The sequence below is a fragment of the Petromyzon marinus genome, chromosome 37, assembly GCF_048934315.1.
Source record: "Petromyzon marinus isolate PM22_M1 ecotype Great Lakes invasive population chromosome 37, UKy_Petmar_22M1.pri1.0, whole genome shotgun sequence".
NCBI lineage: Eukaryota > Metazoa > Chordata > Hyperoartia > Petromyzontiformes > Petromyzontidae > Petromyzon > Petromyzon marinus.
Window position 1 is genome coordinate 20424850 of NC_133703.1, and position 18253 is coordinate 20443102.

Here is an 18253-nt window from a genome sequence, read left to right on the forward strand (position 1 = left end):
AGCCTGAGATAACACCATCACTAGCCTGAGATAACACCATCACTAGCCTGAGATAACACCATCGCTAGCCTGAGCTAACTCCATCACTCGCCTGAGATAACACCATCGCTCGCCTGAGATAACACCATCACTAGCCTGAGATAACACCATCACTAGTCTGAGCTAACACCATCACTAGTCTGAGCTAACTCCATCGCTCGCCTGAGCTAACTCCATCGCTAGCCTGAGCTAACTCCATCGCTAGCCTGAGATAACACCATCACTAGCCTGAGCTAACTCCATCACTAGCCTGAGATAACACCATCACTAGTCTGAGCTAACACCATCACTAGTCTGAGCTAACTCCATCGCTCGCCTGAGCTAACTCCATCGCTAACCTGAGCTAACACTATCGCTAGCCTGAGATAACACCATCACTAGCCTGAGATAACACCATCGCTCGCCTGAGATAACACCATCACTCGCCTGAGATAACACCATCACTAGCCTGAGATAACACCATCGCTCGCCTGAGATAACACCATCGCTATCCTGAGCTAACGCCATCACTAGACTGAGCTAACTCCATTGCTAGCCTGAGCTAACACCATCACTAGACTGAGATAACACCATCGCTATCCTGAGCTAACTCCATTGCTCGCCTGAGATAACACCATCACTCGCCTGAGCTAACACCATCACTAGACTGAGCTAACACCTACGCTATCCTGAGCTAACACCATCACTAGACTGAGATAACACCATCGCTATCCTGAGCTAACACCATCACTAGACTGAGATAACACCTACGCTATCCTGAGCTAACACCATCACTAGACTGAGCTAACACCTACGCTATCCTGAGCTAACACCATCACTCGCCTGAGATAACACCATCGCTATCCTGAGCTAACGCCATCACTAGACTGAGCTAACTCCATTGCTAGCCTGAGCTAACACCATCACTAGTCTGAGCTAACTCCATCACTATCCTGAGCTAACTCCATCACTAGACTGAGCTAACTCCATCACTAGTCTGAGCTAACTCCATCACTAGTCTGAGCTAACTCCATCGCTAGCCCGAGCTAACACCATCGCTAGTCTGAGCTAACTAACTCCATCACTAGTCTGAGCTAACACCATCGCTATCCTGAGCTAACTCCATCACTAGTCTGAGCTAACTCCATCGCTATCCTGAGCTAACTCCATCACTATCCTGAGCTAACACCATCACTAGTCTGAGCTAACTCCATCACTATCCTGAGCTAACTCCATCACTAGTCTGAGCTAACTCCATCGCTATCCTGAGCTAACTCCATCACTATCCTGAGCTAACACCATCGCTCGCCTGAGCTAACTCCATCACTAGCCTGAGCTAACTCCATCACTCGCCTGAGCTAACTCCATTGCTATCCTGAGCTAACGCCATCACTAGACTGAGCTAACTCCGTTGCTAGCCTGAGCTAACACCATCACTAGACTGAGATAACACCATCGCTATCCTGAGCTAACTCCATTGCTCGCCTGAGATAACACCTACGCTATCCTGAGCTAACACCATCACTAGACTGAGCTAACACCTACGCTATCCTGAGCTAACACCATCACTCGCCTGAGATAACACCATCGCTATCCTGAGCTAACGCCATCACTAGACTGAGCTAACTCCATCACTAGTCTGAGCTAACTCCATCGCTATCCTGAGCTAACTCCATCACTATCCTGAGCTAACACCATCACTAGTCTGAGCTAACTCCATCACTATCCTGAGCTAACTCCATCACTAGTCTGAGCTAACTCCATCGCTATCCTGAGCTAACTCCATCACTATCCTGAGCTAACACCATCACTAGTCTGAGCTAACTCCATCACTATCCTGAGCTAACTCCATCACTAGTCTGAGCTAACTCCATCGCTATCCTGAGCTAACTCCATCGCTGACCTGAGCTAACACTATCGCTAGCCTGAGCTAACTAACTCCATTGCTAGCCTGAGCTAACTCCATCGCTAGTCTGAACTAACTCCATCACTAGTCTGAGCTAACTCCATCACTATCCTGAGCTAACTCCATCACTATCCTGAGCTAACACCATCACTTGACTGAGCTAACTCCATCACTAGTCTGAGCTAACTCCATCACTAGTCTGAGCTAACTCCATCGCTAGCCTGAGCTAACTAACACCATCACTAGCCTGAGCTAACTAACTCCATCACTAGACTGAGCTAACTCCATCACTAGTCTGAGCTAACACCATCACTAGACTGAGCTAACTCCATCACTAGTCTGAGCTAACTCCATCGCTCCGAGTCACCGTACGACCGTGCTGCACAATTTCGCTAATCGTAGCGAGATCGAGTGTAAATCTCACGATAGGCTTGTCCAGTGGCATTGGTTGAAGCGCGATTTCAGTATTCGCGATTGTTGCATGCGATGGGGTTCACGTGGCCGCTGCGACCACTAAAGGCCGCTGTCACTCGCCACGATGCTTACAAAAGGGAATCGCCTCTGAGTGTTGAATCGCAACGATTCACTCATTCAGAATCAGAATCTTCACTGAGACTGGAGAAGAAATCCGATGAGCTATGACGCGCTTTTTTCACGGATGTCCGGCACAATTTTAACGACGTTCTAGACGGCACAGAGAGCCGACATTTGACACGGATGTAGTTGACTCTAAGCTTATTACAACAACAAAACATCCTAAGTAGATTTTTGTTTAAATGTACGCCCCACCCCAGCACCGCCCAATAACTCAACCCCGACGAGTGAAGTATGTCCTGCATTGTCTATCTGGTACCAGATGCGGCCGCTGCAATGGCACTCTTAATTCGTACGGGCTGCTGCAGATGCAGAGACAACATGCCACAATATCACATGCAGGTGGTCAAGCCCAGGTGGGTAGCGGAGTAGTGATTCGTTGTTTAATCACGACTTGCGTCCGAACGGCGGAGGGGAAAGATTAAGGCGCGGCTCTAAATACGTCTCGCGAGCGACTCGTGTGCCACGGCGCGAAAAGGGGGAAAGAACCGCGAGAGGGACGGGAGAAAAGAGAAAGGAAGGGGGGGGGGAAATAAGAGGGCATCTATCGGAGAAGGGAACCGGGAAACGAGAGGACAGGGGTCAGGAGAGACGAGGAGAGGGAGGAGGATGAGGAGGAGGGGGAGGATTCATCAGGGCGTCGATGCTGCAGAGTTCATTTTATTTCGAAGCACCTTGCGACCTTTGAAACTCTTAAGTCGGCTTTGGCACGGAGGAGGAGCGGCGTCTGTTTCCACAGTGGGCGGCGGGGAGGAGGGTGGTGGGAAGGGCTTCAGAGTTGGGGGCGGGGGCACTCGGGAATCACGTGATTTACGGGAGGCTTGAGCTGATTTGCAGATAGAGAGATGCGTCGACACTAGTCGGATTCAAATGTTCACTAACGCTTTCACGGCGATCCGGCTCACGAGCCGGAGTGGATGAACAACACCACGCCCGGCCGCCTATGTCTCCCCAGTGCTCGTTCTAGTTTGTTTTGTTACATATATATGATCATGCGTAATCAGCAGGCCGTGTCTAATATTCACGAGCAGGTTTTTATCACTCGCTGCTGTGCACCCGTGGAGCCGACTCGATGCCCTTTCCGCTTGCACTCTGCTCTTGATAACACGTGCGCGTGTGTGCACGTGTGTGTGTACCACGTGTGTACAACGTGTGTGTGCACGTGTGTGTACAATGTGTGTGTGTGCACGTGTGTGTGTGTGCACGTGCGCGTGTGTGCACGTGTGTGTGTGCACGTGTATGTGTGTGTACCACGTGTGTGTACAACGTGTGTGTGCACGTGCGCGTGTGTGCACGTGTGTGTGTGTGCACGTGTATGTGTGTACCACGTGTGTGTACAACGTGTGTGTGCACGTGTGTGTGTACCACGTGTGTGTGTGCCACGTGTGTGTACAATGTGTGTGTGCGCGTGTGTGCACGTGTGTGTGTGTGCACGTGTATGTGTGTACCACGTGTGTGTACAACGTGTGTGTGCACGTGTGTGTGTACCACGTGTATGTGTGTGTACCACGTGTGTGTACAATGTGTGTGTGTGCACGTGTATGTGTGTGTGCCACGTGCGCGTGTGTGTACCACGTGTGTGTGTACACGTGCGTGCCCGTGTGTGTGTGCACGTGTATGTGTGTGTACCACGTGTGTGTACAATGTGTGTGTGTGCACGTGCGCGTGTGTGTACGTGTGTGTGTGTGCACGTGTATGTGTGTACCACGTGTGTGTACAACGTGTGTGTGCACGTGTGTGTGTGTGTGTACCACGTGTGTGTACAATGTGTGTGTGTACCACGTGTATGTGTGTACCACGTGTGTGTACAATGTGTGTGTGTGCACGTGCGCGTGTGTGTACCACGTGTGTGTACAATGTGTGTGTGTGCACGTGCGCGTGTGTGCACGTGTGTGTGTGTGCACGTGTATGTGTGTACCACGTGTGTGTACAACGTGTGTGTGCACGTGTGTGTGTACCACGTGTGTGTGTGTACCACGTGTGTGTACAACGTGTGTGTGCACGTGTGTGTGTACCACGTGTGTGTGTGTACCACGTGTGTGTACAATGTGTGTGTGCACGTGTGTGTGTACCACGTGTGTGTGTGTGTACCACGTGTGTGTACAATGTGTGTGTGTGCACGTGTGTGTGTGTACCACGTGTGTGTGTACCACGTGTGTGTGTACCACGTGTGTGTACAATGTGTGTGTGTGCACGTGTGCGTGTGTGCGGTAGTGCAGCGGTTAGCGCTACGCTGCGCAAAGAACCCGGCGGCCCGAGTTCGATTCCCGCTCACGGTCAACACAAACATTATCTGAACCGGTCCTGGGCCCTCTCCTTGGTAGACTCAGCCTTAAATAAGTACCTGGTGCGTGGTGGGTAAACATCGCCAACTGGGGGAGACAAAGGCGGCCGGGCGTGGTGTTGGCTACCCAGCCGTGACGGCCTTCACAGGTGCTGCTCGCTAACAGCACTTGCCCCTACAGTCTGTTAGAGGCCATGCGGGGAAGGGAGGAGATGTTCGTCTAAAAGTTTTCGGTTTGGGGCACTGGGCAGGGCCGTGACGCCGTCGCCGCAATGGGCAACCCGTCGTCGAACGACGCCGCTGGATCTTCAACGTCCCACTGTGGAACAGTCGGCGCGCACTTTAACGATCGCTTATTGACACTCCCGCGCCTACCAATTCTCCAGGGCCGCCGCCAGGGCCCCCCCCCCCCCCCACTTCGAACCGCGCGCTTCACCGGCCAACAATCGGCAATGGCGCTGCTATCGCTCGTTCACCGTGACGGAGGCGTTGCCTCATTGGCCGTGATTGTGACTCGACGTGACCCTTAGCGGTGGGGTGTGGGAGTCGTGGTGGGGGGGGGGGTGGGGGGGGTCACCGCAAATGCTAAGGAACTCGGTTAATAATTCATCCCCCTCCCCTCCTCTCCCCAACCTTCTCTCTCTCCCCCTTACACAGCTGCACTTTACTCCTGCAGGGCGGCTGGGTTGGCACTCCCTGCAGCAGCAGCAGCAGAAGTCGTGGGAGGGAGGGAGCGAGGGAGCGTGGGTTTGGAAAATCTAAAGGTAGAGGCGCAGCCCCCGCAAGTGCTCGCTCGACGCCACTGCTGGTGGATGGGCCTCGACTCTGAGAGGGAAGCATCGATGAAGCGCTCTGCGAGAGGGGCATTTGGCCTACTCTTCCACGTCGTGGAAGGGAGAAGTGGCGAGTGCCCACAGTTCACTCCACCATGTGCAACCTGGTCAACCCATGTAGACTGCCGGGTGGACAGAGTGTGGGTGGGGGGGGTTAAGCATCTTGCACGTCGCGAAGGCCTACGTGTTAAACGATTGTTTAGACTGCAGCGGCAGGAGATGGAATCGAGCAGGCGACTTGCAAGTTGGGTGCGTTAAAGCGTTGCACCACCGTGGTCTGTTCTGGATGACCACAGTCGCACATTGGGCGAAGTTTTGTTGTTGTTGTTGTTGTAATGTCCCATTTATGCATCAGGTGTCCGCAGATATAATGTCACGCCATGCGCCCCATCCACAAACACGAAGAAGGAGACATCGCAGCGTTGATGATACTACTACTGACGCCGGTTATCTGTGCGTGACAACCTGAATGTGACATTGTAGCCGCTGTTGTTGCCTCTGCATCGACATCAATAGCCATACGGAAGAAGAAGATGAAGAGACTCACAGATACCCACAGAGACCCACACTAATGGAGACGCACAGAGACTCGGTGACCTCATAGAGATCCGCAGACTCATCAAGACCCATAGAATCGCACAAACTGATAGAGACATCGCATAGCGATGATGATACACTCCTCCGCTACTCGTGGCGCGGTCGTCCGAGCTTGACCAGCTGCACGTGAAATTGTAGCTGTTGTCTCTGTATCTGCAGCAGCCCGTACGAAATAAGAATGCCATGGCGGTGGCCGCATCTGCTACGAGATGGATAATGCAGGACATACTTCACTCGTCGCGGTTGAGTTATTGGGGGGGGGGCGGGGTGAGGCGTTCATTAAAAAAATAAAATAAAATCTATTTCGGATGTTTTGTTGTTGTAATAAGCATAGAGTCAACTATATCCGTGTCAAATGTCAGCTCTCTATGTCGTCTAGGTAAGGCACCCCATACGCCTTACTTGGCTAACAAGCGCCATGACCTCGCTAACTTCGCCTGTGCTCAGGCGAAGGTGGCGGTGCACAGAACGAGTAAAAAGACGCTGCAAGGTGACACTGACGGCTGCTCTGTGCTGCTTCCAGTGTTCAGGGGCCTGCTTAAGGCGCGGCTCCGGCTGGAGCACGCCACGTACCACACACGTGTCGGTGATGTGCAGCGCGTCTTCTTCGACGGCTGGGGAGCCGGACAAGCCCCTCTCTGTACCAGCGTGGACGGCACCCCACGTGTTCACCTTCTGATGCGCTCGCTCGTCACCGTGGCGTGCGCGATGACCACCAGCACCACCACGTGACTTTTCTTTCGTGTTGTGCGCGGCGCATTTAGCGCCACAGCGCGTGAATTTATAGCGTTTATTTTCATTTGTGTTGCTGGTGACTTTGTGTAATTTCATATCGGAGTCGCCTCCAGTGCTGTTGCTGCTGGCGGCAATAAAAGTTGTTTATAAGTCACAAGTCTCTGCCGTCTAGAACGCCGTTAGAATGTTGCAGGACATCCGTGCAAAAAAGAGCTTCATAGCTCATCGGATCCCTCCGGTCTACATACATATTCCGTCTTTGTTCTTTCTTTCTGATACATCAATCCGGCACTCACGAAATCTACATTAGCCATGCCTATCGTTTAGAGCGTGCTTGGCTGCGAAACACTTCCACGGGATAAGCCATCTCTCGTAGAGCCAGGCCGCTTCTTATAAGTACGCATTGTCAAGCTCAGTGGGATCTTACAACTGGTCAAATGGAAACTAAAAAAATAGTTGAACAGAAATAGTTTCAGTCGAGGTTGGGTGCAATCGTTTTTTTTTCTGTACACAACGCGAAGGTGCACACCGAATCATTACTGGGGAACGACCAGATGTTTACATTGCCAGAAAGGGTTCAAACATCTTCGGACAGACGCTTATCGCTGTACGCTATGGTATGGCGTCGGCCCGTAGTCGAACGCAACATTTGATCAAGGACGTACATCGGCCCGGACGATGTCCCGTGAATGTCAGCCGCGCGAATGCCTCCGACTTGCACGGCCGCTCGGGTCGAGGGTGTTGTCGTTTGTCCATACTTCACCACGCCGGCGAGCGTGGGAGGTGTCTCGAAGACCGGTGAGCGGCGTGGGGGAGGCCGGGCGGACAGCTAAAGATCGCACTCGCTACGGGATTCGAACTCGTCGTTGGCGGGATGGGGTTCGTTCGTGGCGCAGTGCGCTATCCGCTGCGCCACCGCTCCCCCCACGTTTGGCCAAAGACAAAGATTCACCCCCTCCCCCGATGCACCGAGGCCCGCACGGCACACGAAGGGGTGGATGGGTGGCCGACAAACGAGCGCGGCCGCCTTTGTCTCCCCAGTGGCGATGTTTGCACATTACTCCAGGTACTAATTTGAGGCTGAGTCGACCTAGAGGGAGGCCCAGGAACCAAATATAATTGGGTCTTTCGGTAAAGTCACGTAGATAGAAAGTTAAATAAAAATATGCAAATAAAATTAAAAATTGAAATAAATTGAAAATAATAACAGCAAAAAAACCCACGACGTTTCGATCGCAACACATTTTCCATCCAAGTAACCGAAAGAACCAAGAATATGAAATCCTGAAATCACGAAAGTTTTAAGTAAAAAGGAACCAAATCGTGACATATTACACATCAGCCATGTGTAGCTATGCAGAGACACACGCGCACAACAATGCATTCGCACGAGCTGATGTTGCACGTGTACATACACGCACAGTTACTGCGTATGTGTACATGAAACTGTGTACACACACACACGTACACTTACTTGTACATGTACTTATAGCACGAACTAAATTACATGCAAAGACAAAGAAGCCCCGGATAGCTTTTTAACACTTTTGGGGCAAGTGCTGTTAACGAGCAACTATGATCGCCGGTTACGTCACACGTAGTGAGAATGCGTGGCCAATACCACGCCCGGCCACCTTTGTCTCCCCAGCGCTGATGTTTGCGCAAAACTGTGCAGGGGTACAATTTTTTTTCATCCCGAGTCGACCTTAGTATGGGAGGATGCCCATTCATAACCGGGAATCGAACTCGGGTCGGCGGGTTCGTAGCGCAGTGACACGCACCCAAAAACAACAGAACAACTCTTGGACACAAAGGCAAAAGATCCCCCGTGTAGCCTTAACAGACTGTTGGGGCAAGTGCTGTTAGTGAGTAGCAGCTGTGATGAGCCAGAACGTTACACGACGGGGTGGGTGGCCAGGACCACGGCCAACCCGCCTTTGTCTCCCCAGTGGCGATGTTTTTACGCACCGCACCCAGGTAGTCATTTGAGGCTGAGTCGACCTAGGGGATGGAGGCCCAGGATCGGTTCAGATAATCTTCACCGGTGTTGGCCGTGAGCGAGAATCGAACTTGGGTTGTCCAGGTTCGTAGCGCAGCGCGCTAACCGCTACACCACCGCTCCCCCACCCCCCCCCCCCCACAAACACGCAAAACAACATCGACTCTTGGCCAAAGCCACGCGCGCACACACACACACACACCCAGAGATCCACTCTCACAAAGCATTAAATAACTGTATAAAAGTTTAAATGATAATCGTGGTGGAAGTAAAGTGAAATAAAATAAATAACTAAGCATACGAGACGGATGGGAAAAAAAGGAAGCGAGAGAGAGAGAGGGAGACGCTCTGCCTGCAGCGCGGAGCGACATCACGCGGAGTTCTAGAGGGCGAGCGAGTGAGAGAGAGAGAATGACTTACACTGGGTGGCTTCGCCGACTCGCTTCATGTGCCCCCCGCGATGAGCGGCTGCTTGTGGCGATCCCACGTGCAGACGGAGAGGACATGGGGAGAGAGGGGAGACGGGCGTGGGTGGTGGTGGTGGTGGTGGGGAGAGGAGGTGGTGGTGGGGGGGGGGAGGTCATACTCTGATGGGATGGGTGGGGGGGGGAATACATGCCTCCCATCAGTGCGGACAATACGTTGCCCATCCAACCACCAGGCTACTACGAACAGAGTCACTCAGGCACAGGGCGAATTCAACCACCCACCCACCACCCACTCGACCGACTCAGGCAAGCGAGCACGGACATTGCCACCAATGCACGCAATACAGCAGCAAATGCAGTAGCAGAGCAGACAGATACTTGCTCACTTAGTCATTCATTCAGTCACCCCCGCAAGTCAGCCACTCGAAGGCACACCGATCAACTCGCTCGCTCAGCCACCTACCAATGAACTGTACAGCCACACATCCAACCGGTCATTCGATCACCCACCCAGTCACCTACCCACTTAGTCACCCACCACTCACTCCCTCACCCACGCACTCAGTCAACCACCAGTCACTCCCTCACCCATGCACTCAGTCAACCACCACTCACTTCCTCACCCACGCACTCAGTCAACCACCACTCACTTCCTCACCCACGCACTCAGTCACCCACCAGTCACTCCCTCACCCACGCACTCAGTCACCCACCAGTCACTCCCTCACCCACGCACTCAGTCACCCACCACTCACTCCCTCACCCATGCACTCAGTCAACCACCAGTCACTCCCTCACCCACGCACTCAGTCAACCACCACTCACTCCCTCACCCACCCACGCAGCCACGAGTCAATCAACAGACCACACTCAATCCCTTTCCCGAGGGATGCGAGCACACTTGGCGGACACGGGACGTGGGCAAAGAGGGGGCAGAGGGGGTATGGAGGGAGACGTGGGGGCAGTTGTGGAGTTGGGGGATAAGGACGACTCGGTGGGGGGGGGGGGGGGGCTTAACACATCCCTCCCACCAATGCCGACAATCCCTGCCCACCCACCCACACCCACCCACACTCACCAACAACAGCACGGCTCCACAGGGCAACGCTAACACAACCGGTCCGGTTCACCCGATCGCCCACTCGTCACTCAGACACACCCGTCATCACGCCTGCGATCAACAAAGCCAGGCGAGGCAGTCACTCACTCGTTCACTCACTCACCCACTCGCTCACTCACCCACTCGCTCGCTCACCCACTCGCTCGCTCATCCACTCGCTCGCCCACTCGCTCGCTCGTTCGCTCACCGACACGTGAGATGTATTGTAGAAACCCACATACCTGGACAGACAGTCAGGACAGTCACTCCCACTGGTAACGGGTCAGTCATTGACTCTCTCACACAGTTAAGCCACCTGCCTTGCTTAGATACAAAGGCAGCCAGGCAGAGTGTAGCAGGCTCACTCGCCAAACCAGCCAGTCACTCAACAACCCGTCCACCAATGCGCCTGCGTATTCATTCTGTCACTCGCTCACCCGTCAAGAACACAACCAGCCTGCGCACATGCGACCCACGCGCTCAGCTTCCACACTCAGCTAGCTGGCCACTGTCACGTGCGTGGTGATCCTGTGGAGGATGAGGTGGGGGTGCGCCCCCCCCCCCCGTCTAACTCCCTATTGAAGAGCAGTGCCCCCCCCACAGTGTGCTCACAGTGTGCTCGCCATCCCGGTGAATTACTCACATACCCCACCCTCACACTCACTCAACCAATTACTCAATCACTCACCCAGCCACACGCGCACTCACTCAACCATCGACTCACTCACCCTCTCACCCATTCACTTACTCGATCACTCACCCATCCACTCACCCATTCACTCAGCCGTCCACTCACTCACCCTCTCACCCATTCACTTACTCGATCACTCACCCATCCACTCACCCACTCACTCAGCCGTCCACTCCTCACCCTCTCACTCATTCACTTACTCGATCACTCACCCATCCACTCACCCATTCACTCAGCCGTCCACTCACTCACCCTCTCACCCATTCACTTACTCGATCACTCACCCATCCACTCACCCACTCACTCAGCCATCCACTCACTCACACGCTCACCCGTTCACTTACTCAATCGCTCACCCATCCACTCACCCACTCGCTCAGCCATCCACTCACTCATCCTCTCACCCATTCACTTACTCGATCACTCACCCATCCAGTCACCCACTCACTCAGCCATTCACTCACTCACCCTCTCACCCATTCACTTACTCGATCACTCACCCATCCACTCACCCATTCACTCAGCCGTCCACTCACTCACCCTCTCACCCGTTCACTTACTCGATCACTCACCCATCCACTCACCCATTCACTCAGCCGTCCACTCACTCACCCTCTAACCCATTCACTTACTCGATCACTCACCCACTCACTCAGCCACCCACTCACTCACACACTCACCCGTTCACTTACTCAATCGCTCACCCATCCACTCACCCACTCACTCAGCCATCCACTCACTCATCCTCTCACCCATTCACTTACTCGATCACTCACTCATCCACTCACCCACTCACTCAGCCATCCACTCACTCACACTCTCACCCATTCACTTACTCGATCACTCACTCATCCACTCACCCACTCACTCAGTCATCCACTCACTCACACACTCACCCGTTCACTTACTCAATCGCTCACCCATCCACTCACCCACTCGCTCAGCCATCCACTCACTCACACACTCACCCGTTCACTTAATCGCTCACCCAGCAACTCATGCACTCACTCACGAAACAAAACAGATTACCACACGAGTAACCGTACAGTCACTCACTCGGTCACATACACACATCCAATAACATAGCCACCCACTCCCAAGTCACCCATCGACCTCATCAGATACACTGTCACTCGCTCATTCGCTCACCCACCCCACCAACTCACAACCACGAAACCCCATCCGTCCACCGAGGCAACCCAGGCCACTCAAGTCGCTCGCGTGCCACTCGCTCACCCACTCAGCCACTCGACCATCCACGTGGCTCCGCAGTCACCCACGCAGCCAGCTCCACGCTCAGCTACATAGTCACACACGCGGCAGTCACTCAGTCATCCCGCCCGCCCGCTCGCCAGTCGCGTGGTCACCCGCAGAACGAGGGTGGCGAAGGGAGCGGTAGAGAGGGGGGGGGGGTGAATGCAGTCGGCTCGGGAGAAAGGATTTTTAGGGAGGTGTGACAAGCATACAGACATAAACAAGGACAAAGATGCCCCGTATAGCCTCAACAGACGCTTGGGGCAAGTGCTGTTGGCGAGTAGCACCCATTGAGAGCCGGCACGGCGCACGAGGGCGGCCAGCAATGGCGATGTTTACACACCGCAACAGGTACTCATTTGAGTCTGAGTCGACCTAGGGGAGGCCCAGGAGTCGTGAGTGGAACGCGGGTAGGCGGGTTCGTAGCGCAGCGCGCTGAACACTACACTACCGCTCCCCATTAGCGGACACAAGCTCACGTACACACACAGACATACACACCAATAGACGCCAACAACAACAACCGCCATTCGCCACTAAGTGGCGGTGACGTCACCACGACGCTTGTGCCAGGCCATGTGCACCTTGAGGCCACGTGAAGTGTCGAACGCCCACTGGCATGAGGTCACGGGGCAGACCCAAGTGCCACGGGTCGCCTAAGATGAGTGGCTAATGCACCACCTGTGCCCCCTACTGTGCCAACTTGCTGTGATTTAGCCACCCGGCGCTCCGCTCGTTGTTGTGAGCGTCGCTCCTCCGCCCTCCGTTGTTGTTGGAGGACGACTACCTCCAACTGCTCAGCGGCGTCCTTCACGAGCCTCCTCCACAGAGGCCGATCTTGACACCGCTGGTACCAGCCATCGGCAAGTCCACTCAGCTCCACGTCCTCCTGTACCACATCACTCCATCTCTTCTCTAGCCCGTGCCGCGCAGGTAGTCGCTTGATAGCCATAAAAGACTGCCGCAGCAAGTGCTGTTCGTGGTGTAGCTAGCACCACGCCCGGCCGCCTTTGTCTCCCCAGTGGTGATGCTTGCACACCGCGCCAGGTACTCATTTAAGGTTGTTGGGTCGACCAGTGGGGGGAATTGGGGATCAGTTGAAATATTCGCCACTGTTATTGATCGTGAGTGTGAATCGAACTCGGGTCAGCGGGGTCGTAGCACATCATAGTCGTGCGCTAACCACTGCGCCACCGCTCCCCATTGTACAACACAAACAAAGACAAATATTCCCCGTATAGCCTCAACAGACTGTTGGGGCAAGTGCTGTTAGCGGGCACCTGTCAATGCCGGCACGGCACGCGAGGGCGTGGGTGACCAGCACCACTCCCGGCCGCCTTTGTCTCCCCAGTGGCCCATGTTTTTACACACCGCACCGGGTACTCGTTTGAGGCTGAGTCGACCTAGGGGAGACCCAGGACCTGAAAATCGTCACCGGTGTTGGCCGTGAGCGGGAATTGAACCCGGATCGCCGGGGTTCCGAGCTGCTGAACCCGCTACACTCTACATGCGCGCATCCGACGTGCACGGTTGCCTATGTACGGTACGAAAGAAGTCCAACATACACGCAAGCACACACACACACACGTGCATACATCCTCAGACCGCCACACACACACACAGTGCGTGTGTGTGTGAGAGGTTGTCAGTGTGACAATAACGGCTGGGGGTGGGGGGAGGTGGGAGTGGGGGGAGAAGGGGAGGGGCCGCTGATGGAGGGAGGGGATTTCATTGTACCTCGCCTGTCAATCCGTCTCGTGTGTTTTAACATTCTTTCTCTTCTGTCCCCCTCATTTGCTGACCCCTTAACGTAGATTATCACCCCCCCCCCCCTAAGACCCCCATCACCACCTCCACCCCCCTTTGCCTTCTGTGCCGGATGGAGATCGTGGAGGGCGGTGGGGTCTGGGTGCGTTGGGTGCACGCGTGGGCTGCGGTGGGTGGGTGAGAAAGGAGGGGATGGGTGGTGGTGGTTGTGGTTGTGGTGGTGTCTTTAAAGGACGGGTGGGCTGGAGAAAGGAAGCTTAGCAGAAGATCCCACGCGGAGTGTGAAAAGAGGCTGGGGGGGGTGTGCTTGTGTGTGTGTCTGTGTGTGTGGCTGTGTGTGCCTGTGTGTGTGTGTGTGGCTGTGTGTGCCTGTGTGTGTGTCTGTGTGTGTGCCTGTGTGTGTGTGTGCGTGTGTGCCTGTGTGTGTGTGCGTGTGTGCCTGTGTGTGTGCCTGTGTGTGTGCCTGTGTGTGTGTGGCTGTGTGTGCCTGTGTGTGTGCCTGTGTGTGTGGCTGTGTGTGCGTGTGTGTGTGCCTGTGTGTGTGCCTGTGTGTGTGGCCGTGTGTGCGTGTGTGGCTGTGTGTGCCTGTGTGTGTGCCTGTGTGTGTGGCTGTGTGTGTGTGGCTGTGTGTGCGTGTGTGTGTGGCTGTGCGTGTGTGTGTGCGTGTGTGTGTGGCTGTGTGTGCGTGTGTGCCTGTGTGTGTGCCTGTGTGTGTGCCTGTGTGTGTGGCCGTGTGTGCGTGTGTGGCTGTGTGTGCCTGTGTGTGTGCCTGTGTGTGTGGCTGTGTGTGTGGCTGTGTGTGCGTGTGTGTGTGGCTGTGCGTGTGTGTGTGCGTGTGTGTGTGGCTGTGTGTGCGTGTGTGCCTGTGTGTGTGCCTGTGTGTGCGTGTGTCTGTGCCTGTGTGTGTGCCTGTGTGTGTGTGTGCGTGTGTGTGTGTGCGTGCCTGTGTGTGCGTGTGTGTGTGCCTGTGTGTGCGTGTGTGCGCGCCTGTGTGTGTGCCTGTGTGTGTGTGTGCCTGTGTGTGTGTGCCTGTGTGTGTGCGTGCCTGTGTGTGTGCCTGTGTGTGTGCCTGTGTGTGCGTGTGTGTGCCTCTGTGTGTGCGAAATCGACCACACACGCGCATTGAACCCCGCAGCGCGCACGCATCCACATACCATCATCATCCGCAGCAGCAGCAGCCATGGTCAATCCACTGCTGGATGGAGGCCTCCCCAAGCCGCCGGCACGTCTAACGTCCATGCGATGTAATTATCCACCAAGCAGCCGTATAACAATAATAACATGTTTTTTTATCTTCTTTGGCTCTTTCGGTAAAGTCACGTAGAATGAGAATAAAATAATAAAATAATAATTAAATAAGAAGGCCACTGAAGAAGGCCACTTGTGTTGTGGCCGAAACGTCGTGAGAATTTTATTGTGTTATTTTATTAATTTATTATTTTATTCTCATTCCACGTGACTTTACCGAAAGAACCAAAGAAGATGCATCCTTGCAGTCACGAAAGCTTTAAATCGAAATGTTTTTTTAAAATCAAATAGTACTCACGGGTGCAATAAGTGGCCGGGTTTGCGTTTAACACCCATTCGTCACGCAATCGTGATGTCACCGCGGCGTGCGTGCCAGGCTAGGTGCACCACTACATGTGTCGGCATTCGCGGTACTGTTGCAAAATCCGATGCGCTTCTCCAAAATTGTGTAGCGTGTTGTTCGGCAGAGGAAGCTCCCCAGCACGTGCAGCGAAACGTCGGACATCACGTGGGGGGGGGGGGGGGTACGACCCCACAATAGATGGAACAGCAATACATGCTGCTCGTTGGACGTCACGGCGAAGTGTCGAGGGCTCGCCGCTCAGATTTTAGGAGTTGTCTGACCGAGATGATTGGCAGATGTACCGCCTGTGCCAACTATCTGCGTTTTAGTCGCCCGGTGCTCCGCTCGTTGTTGTGAGCGTCGCTCCTCTGCCCTCCGTTGTTGCTGGAGGGCGACTGCCTCCAACTGCCCAGAAACAGCGTCCTTCACGAGTCTCCTCCACACATATAACACACAGAGACAAAGATCCCCCGTATATCCTGAACAGACTGTTGGGGCAAGTGCTGTTAAGGAGCACCTATGAAGGCCGGCAGGGCACACGAGGGGTTGGGTGGCCAGCACCACGCCTTCACGAGCAGCCTCCTCCGCAGAGGCTGATGTTGACACCACTGGTATCAGTCATTGACAAGTCCACTCAGCTCCACGTCCTCCTGTATAACGCATCAGCTCCATCTCTTTGCTAGCCCATGCCACGCCCGTTTAGCCCCTTCTCTCCGGTCAAATAGAAGCTGCCTGGGCATGCGGTGGCCGGGCATGCGGGCCACACGACCCAGCCAACGCAGCCTCACCTGTCGGAGGAGTTCACTGATGGGGCCGTATCCAGATCTTTTAAGGATCTGTAATCCAGTCTGGTTAAAACCAGAATTGATCGTCGGCAGGGCCATCCTGAATGTTCCAAGCCAACCTAAGGGCTCCTGTAGAGGGGTTCACGTTCTGCAAGCGTCACAAAGAGAGCGCGCAGTTGTGGCCACGACCAGCTCAGAGCTTCGAGTAGAGCGGCAGGCTGGGCAACATTCACGCATGCAGCACGGTTAGCTACGTACGGTGCGAAAGAAGTTCAGCGTACATACGAAAATAAAACGCTCTCCAACCGCTGCTGCTAAACCGGCGTTGGTCTTGACCCCACTGCTCAGGTACAGAAACTGCTCCACATTCTCTACAAATCGTCGCTTTGTTCGTGAATAGTTGAGTGGTGTCGGGGTATTAATTACCTCGCCAGGTATGCAGGAGATCGTGGGTCCGATCCAGACCCTGACGCCTGCTATCTATTTGGAGTTTGCGTGCCTCTCTCTCATCATTATCACGGTGGCTAGGAGATGTTAACTACCTCGCCCGGTATGCAGGAGGTCGTGGGTTCGATTCCGACCCTGACGCCTGCTGTATATTTGGAGATTGCGTGTCTCTCTCTCATCATCACGATGGCTAGGAGATGTTAACTCCCTCGCCCGGTATGCAGGAGGTCGTGGGTTCGATTCCGATCCTGACGTCTGCTGTATATTTGGAGTTTGCGTGTCTCTCTCTCATCATCACGGTGGCTATGAGATGTTAACTTCCTCGCCCGGTATGCAGGAGGTCGTGGGTTCGATTCCGACCCTGACGCCTGCTGCTCTATATTTGGAGTTTGCGTTCCTCTCTCTTTTCCCGTGGTTGCGAGGATTTGTCTCCGGGTTCTCCGGATTTTCCCTCCACATTTAGAATCAACGCGCGTTTCAGGGCATTTGGCTGCTACACATTTCCACCAGATAATCTACCTCCTTGGGCTATCATCTGTGATAAGACGAGTCGGCTTCTGAAAAAAAAAACATCTACACAGCTCAGTGAGCCTTGCCTGGTGAAGTCATCAAAACAATAGAATGTTTAGTTTTACTAGATGGTGGATTGTGTTTACGTTTTAGTGGGGCTGATGTGGCAAGTTCCAGGTCGTGCGGGCAGGGCGTCTCCCAACTCCCTGCTCCCCGGCGCGCATTGTGCACGCTCCGGCAGCGGGGAGCCGTGCACCGACCCCTCCTCGTCAGTCGCCACCGCGGTGCTGGATGAAGAGGCGCGCGGTGCCCGCCAGCCCACCATCGCCGCCCCCGGATAAACCAAGACGAAGATGATGCAATTGCGACTTAAAACTTTCGTGACCGCAGGAATTCCTATTCTTTGGTTCTTTCGGTTAAAAAACAGAAAGAACGTCGTGATATTTGCATTCGATCATTTTGTTTGTTATATCTACGTGACTTTACCAAAATAACCAAAGAATAAGAAGATGATGCTGATGATGATGATGGTGTTGCAATGCCACGCGTGGGATATTCTAACGACCGCACCTGCAGCGGACACACAGAGAGAGAGAGACGACAAGGTCCGTTCAGGACCCAAAAGGCAAAGACAAAGATCCCCCGTGTAGCCTTAACTGGCTGCTGAGGCAAGTGCTGTTAGCGAGCAATCTATGAAGGCCCGCACAGCACACGA

General features: G+C 54.0%; 1 protein-coding gene across 1 annotated transcript in view; it reads right to left on the reverse strand.

Moving 5' to 3' along the window:
* LOC116949650 (netrin-1-like) overlaps nucleotides 1–9525 on the reverse strand; it is a 43948-nt gene extending 34423 nt beyond the window's left edge. The window contains exon 1 of the mRNA XM_032967197.2: nucleotides 9387–9525. The gene's annotated coding sequence lies outside the window, so the exon portion shown is untranslated. The remainder of the gene's footprint in view (nucleotides 1–9386) is intronic.
* Nucleotides 9526–18253: the final 8728 nt, after the last annotated feature.